Raw genomic sequence first — 6,415 nt, forward strand, 5'->3', positions numbered from 1 at the left:
CCATCCCTGTCATTGATGAATTATTGGATGAATTGCATGGATCGATTTACTTCACCAAGTTAGATCTTCGTTCAGGATATCATCAAATCAGAATGAAGACTCAAGACATTCTGAAAATATCATTTAGAACTCAGGAGGGTCACTATGAGTTTTTGGTCATGCCTTTTGACCTTACCAATGCACCTTCTACATTTCAAGGTTTGATGAATTCCATTTTCAAACCCTTCCTTAGAAAATTTGTGTTAGTATTTTTTGATGATATACTAATCTACAGCAAGTCTTGGAAAGATCATGTTGAACACGTTGACAAGGTGCTACAACTATTGGAGGAGAAACAATTATATGCAAAAGTATCCAAATGTTTCTTTGGAGTACAAGAGGTGGAATATCTGGGTCATATTGTATCTCATGAAGGAGGTAAGGTAGACCCTAGCAAAATTAAAGCTATTAAGGAATGGGAAATCCCCACATCCATAAAACATTTGCAAGGATTTCACGGGTTGACAGGGTATTATCGCAAGTTTGTTAAGAATTATGGGAAAATAGCAACACCTCTAACAACATTGTTGAAGAAAGATGCATTTCATGGACTTCAGAAGCAACAAAGGCCTTCGAAGATCTTAAAGAGGCAATGTGCCAAGCACCGGTCTTAGCTACACCAGACTTCACAAAAACCTTTATTGTGGAATGTGATGCTTCTGGAAATGGAATTGGCATTGTTTTAATGCAAGATGAAAGACCCATTGCTTTCGAAAGTCGTCCAATCAAGGGAAAGTATTTACACAAAGCTATTTATGAGAAGGAAATGTTGGCAATACTACATGCACTTAAGAAATGGCAACCCTGCCTAATGGGAAGACACTTCAAGGTAAAAACGGATCATGATAGCCTTAAATACTTTTTAGAACAAAGATTATCCTCTGAAGAACAACAAAAATGGGTCACAAAGATGTTGCGTTATGACTTTGAAATCATATACAAAAAAGGGAAGCAAAATGTTGTGGCTGATGCACTCTCGAGAAAGGATGAGAATGTGGAAGCATTGTTGTGCACCATTTCTATTATCCAACCAGATTGGATAAACGAAGCAAAGGAGGAATGGAAGAATGATGAAGAAGTGTGGGAACTTATTCGAAAGTTACAACAAGATTCCAGTACATCTGATACATTTAGCTGGAAAAATGATTCGTTATGGTACAAAGATCACTTATACCTCTATAAAAATTCCCAACTCAAACAAAAGATTCTTCTGGAATTGCACGCTTCTCCCTTAGGAGGGCACTCAGGATTTTTAAAAACTTACCACAGGGTTAAGAAAGATTTTTTTTGGGATGGCCTTAAATCGGATATTGAAAAGTTTGTGGCGGAATGTTTGGTATGCCAACAAAATAAAGCTGAAACAATTAAGACACCAGGTCTATTACAACCTTTATCCATTCCAAGCCAACGTTGGGAGGAGGTTTCAATGGATTTTATCATAGGTTTACCCAAGTTTGAGGGAAAGAGTGTCATCATGGTGGTAGTTGACAGACTTACCAAGTATGCACACTTTTGTGCATTATCACATCCATTTAAAGCCAGTACAGTTTCTACGGCATTTATGGAAACAATTCAAAAGCTACATGGAAACCCAAAAATTATTGTAAGTGACAGAGATCCCATTTTTACAGGAAATTTTTGGACAGCATTATTTTCTTTTATTGGTACTCAGTTAGCTCATAGCTCATCTTATCATCCTCAATCTGATGGGAAAACTGAGATAGTAAACAAATGTTTGGAAGGATATCTTCATTGCTTTGTATCTGATAAACGGACACAATGGGTTAAATGGTTGCCTCTGGGTGAATGGTGGTATAACACTTCCTTCCATACTGCAACAAAAATGACCCCATTTATGGCACTTTATGAATATCAACCACCATCCATCACATCATATTTAAGAGAAAATTCTAAGGTACAAGTAGTGGAACATCACATCGAGCATCAACAACAAGTTCTCCAACTCTTAAAGGATAACCTCGTGTTGGTACAGAATAGAAGGAAACAACAGGCAGATCAACATCGCAGTGAAAGAAGTTTTGATGTAGGTGATTGGGTATTCCTACGGCTACAACCATATAAACAAATGTCCCTCAAGCAAGCTAAAAAGGATAAAAAATTGTCACCAAAGTATTATGGTCCGTACAAGGTGTTGCAAAATATTGGTACTATGGCATACAAATTGGAGCTTCCTGCAGCTTCTCGAGTGCACCCAGTTTTCCACGTTTCATGTTTAAAGAAGGTTATAGGCGACAAGCTCCCAGTTCAAACAATATTGCCAGAACTTGATGAGGAAGGAAAAATTATATTGGAACCGGAAGCAGTCATAGAAACAAGAATTCGACAACTACGAAATCGATCCATTTCAGAGTATCTCATCAAGTGGAAGAACTTATCCGCTGAAGATTCCACATGGAAGGATGAGAATTTTATACAGAAGCATCTAGAACTACTCAAGCGTTGAAGACAACACTTTTTTGAAGGAAAGGGGCTTGTTAGGTCCCTATAATACTAGTGATGCCCCCATCAATATTGTAGTTGTATCCCTTATTAATATTGTTGTGCCCCTAAAGTCCCCATATTGTTATTATTGTGCCCCATAGAATCCCTTTATTGTTATTTTTGTGCCCTTATATTATTATTTTTAGGTCGGCTTGGTTATATTGTGACCCCTTAAACTCCTATATATAGAAAGGAGGTTTTGTCATTTGAATCATCCAAGAATTGTTCATTTATGTAATGTAAAGGAGGTTGCCCCCTCAAAGAGGCTGAATTCTAAGGCGTCGATCTATCTTTTCTATCTTTTTGTGAGTTGGTTTCATAACAGGTGCCATATCTTGTGTCCTCTTGTCTTGGATAGTCTTCTATTGTTATTGTTTATGTTTTATTTGCATTTTACTATCATGTTGATGTGATTGCTAAACTAGATATTGATATTGGGCTAATAAAGAAATTGAAGTAAAATTGCTCTAAGAATAAAACATACCATTTTTATCTTAAAATTAACCTGGTATTAGAGCTAAGGTGAAGACAAAGCCCAAGCAAAAATGAAAAGAGAAATCACTAAGAGGAGAAATCATTGATCAAAGACAAGATTCAATGGCTTCCACATTCTACTTCAAGTCTAATGATAAGCTTCATGATAATTCTAATTATCATGCATGGAAGATGTCTCTTGATTTGATATTAGAAGAGGCAAGGAAAGATTTCAGAACTCCTTCTAATGCATTGGTTGCTGCTAAAGACCAAATGCAAGAAGGGGGAAGTCAAAGCCAAGAAGATCATCAGGGATTCTATTCATAAGCATTTAGTTGCTTACATTTTCGATTTGAACGCTTCAAAGGAGATATATGACAGGTTGGTTAGCATGTTCAAATCTAGCAATGCAAATCAAATTCTTTTCCTCAAAAACAAGTTGAAGGATTAATGAATTTAGGCTTCTGTGATCCATATTAATTTTGAGAAGAATCTTCGGCGAAAAATCACAGAGATATTTTAGTCGACGCGTTTCGAACCAACCAGTGTGGTTCATTGTCAGGACAAGTTGAATGCGCAAATCTTGATATGCATTATAAATAGATCGAGCAGAATATCCCATGACCAAATTTCCAGATCAGGTAACGGCTAAAATGATAACAACTAGATTTGACCAGGAAACGGCTAGCTAGACTATGAAGGGCATAATTATAAAATTATGTTAGAAAAAGCGAGTTAATATATCATAAAATAATTCAAGTAATAGAAATTAGTTAATTATATTTTAAAATATAAGTTAAAGGGACATTTAATTCTTAATCTAAATTAAGTAAATACATGAATAAATTAATTAGTTATCAAATAGTTAATAAATATTAGTAAGTTGTATAAGCTAAAATAGAATAATCTATAAATAGTTAATTCTATTTTAAATATAAGCTAAAATGACATATATTTTTATGAATATATCTTAAAATAAAAGGATTAGCTTCAAATTCAAAGTCAAAGAGTAGCCCTATATAAAAATATTAGAGAAATTACAATATTAATTAGTAGTTTTATAAGGGTAAAAAATAGTTAAAAAATAATATATATATATATATATATAATAAAAATAAAATAGGAATAGTCAAAGAGTTTAAATAAATAAATATTAGCGAATTCAAAAAAAAAAAAAAAAAAAAAATAGAAACAAAAATATTAATTTTAATTTGATAGTAAAGAAGTTTACATAAATATCATAGAATTCAAGAATTAGAAAAAAATTACCATATTAAGGAAAAAAAAACAAAAACAAAACTTAATTTGATAGTAAAGGAGTTTAAATAAATATCAGAGAATTCAAGAATTAGAAAAAATTACCATACTTAAAAAATAAATAAATAAATAGGAGTTTAAATAAATATTAGAGAATTAAAAAAATAATAATAATAATAAATAAATAAAATAAAAATTACCATCCTAAAAAAAAAAAAGACTCAAGGGAGAAAACGACTAGGAGAAGAGGGTTGGAACCCAGCAACTACTGATCTTCCAGTCATCTTTTCTATTGAGATTGTTCGGCCTTTTTTCAATCTCAAGGGCTTCCCTAAATTTCCGGTGATGGAATTGCGACACTCTAGCAATCACACTAGCTTCTTCGATGCAGACATGGTGATTGGTTTTCTCCACATGCTCTGCTAAAGTAGAAGACTTCGTTCTCATATGCTTGAGGTCGGTTGCGTGTTCACTAATCTTTTGGTTAATGGAGCGACCAGTCTCACTGATATAGGGGGTCCCACAAGAACAAGGAATAATATAAACACCTTTCATGTCCTTGGGGTCAATAGGATCTTTTACATATCAAAGGGACTTACGAATGGTGTTAAGAGGTCTAAAGGTTGCGGGGACATTATGCTTCTTAAGAATGCTGGCAATCCTATCCGTGGTCCCTTGAACATAAGGAATATGGACACCAGGAATCCGTTCCTTAGGTTCTCTTTTGGATAACGAATTTCTAGCTGCTTTGAGGAAAGCCTCTTGTCCCAAATGTCTGCTATAACCGTTCTCAACAAAGACATTAAGGAGATGGGACTTCTCCTTCTTGAAGCTCTTTTCATCAGAGATCCTTAAGGCACGAGTCGCCAGGGTGTTGAGAACCCCCATCTTCTGGGCTGGGAAATGGTGGAAACTAGCATGAAGATACTGCTCCATATGAGTTTTCTTGTGAAACACTCGGTGGGAGATGGAACCATCCTCATTCTTAGATATAAAGAAAGAAAGAAATGAAGATATTCAACCCTACCTCATGAGGATTACAGAAATAAAAAATGATCTTATTTCGATTGGAGAAGATATCGCTGATAGGGAGCTTACCCTCATTGCCCTTGGAGGACTCCCTTGTGAATGGCACGTGTTCAACACTACTATTCTTAACAACGACATGATTCCAGGTTTTGAAGAATTGTTGACTAGGTGCTCTCAAGAAGAAACAATGATGATGGAACTAGATATGCCTTCAAATAGGAATGATCCTACTGCATTCTTCACTCATGCTAAAAAGAAGAACACTGTAGGATCAAAGAAGTAATGTCAAGGAAGGTCGAAATTCAAAAATGGAAAGAAGTGAAGATGCTTCATTTGCAACAAGTTTGGTCACTATGCTAAGGAGTGTCCTGATAGAAGGGATACACCTCATGATGATGACAACCACAACAAAAAAAATTTCGGGGGCAACAACAATCAAAGGAATGGTAGATTCAACAACCAAGGACAAAGGAATGCTCTCGCTTCTCATCAAAAAAATAGTCGCCCTCCTAAGAGATGAAGAAACACCAGGTATGATGAATCTATGTTGTTGATAACAAGCACAAAGAATTCTATCTTATATCTTCCCTTTCTACTGCATCTCCTCCAGAAACTTGGGGAAATTGGATGATTAGTAGTAGTGCCTCAAGGCACTCCACCGGGTATAAGGAAGCTCTTTCAAATCTGATTGAAAGGGATACAAATTTAGAAATTATCCTTGGGTACAATGCCACCTATCTCGTAAAGGGAATTGGGAATGTTACTCTTCAATTGAATCAAGGTAACACCATTCATCTACAAGAAGTACTATATGTACCCAATCTAAAGAAGAACCTGGTATCTATCTCAGCGATGGAGGACAAAGGATTCAAGGTGGCTTTCATCGATGGAAAGGTATGTGTGTGGTGTTGTAGCTTATATTGTGTTTAAGCTTATTATTCGTTTTTATCACAATATGTGATCTAAAAATCATTGCAGGGGTTCAACCTTAATGAGGCTCTCTTATCCGCAAAGTCTAAAAGAAATGAAGCATTTTATTTATTATATAATAGAATCACAAAGGAAACAATTGTTAAAGAATCGGCCCATGTGATCAAGTTAAATCGCAATATAA

Source organism: Pinus tabuliformis, chromosome 5_1 (assembly GCF_031772625.1).
Source record: "Pinus tabuliformis cultivar Carrire ecotype Pingquan chromosome 5_1, CPIR1, whole genome shotgun sequence".
NCBI classification, from domain to species: domain Eukaryota; kingdom Viridiplantae; phylum Streptophyta; class Pinopsida; order Pinales; family Pinaceae; genus Pinus; species Pinus tabuliformis.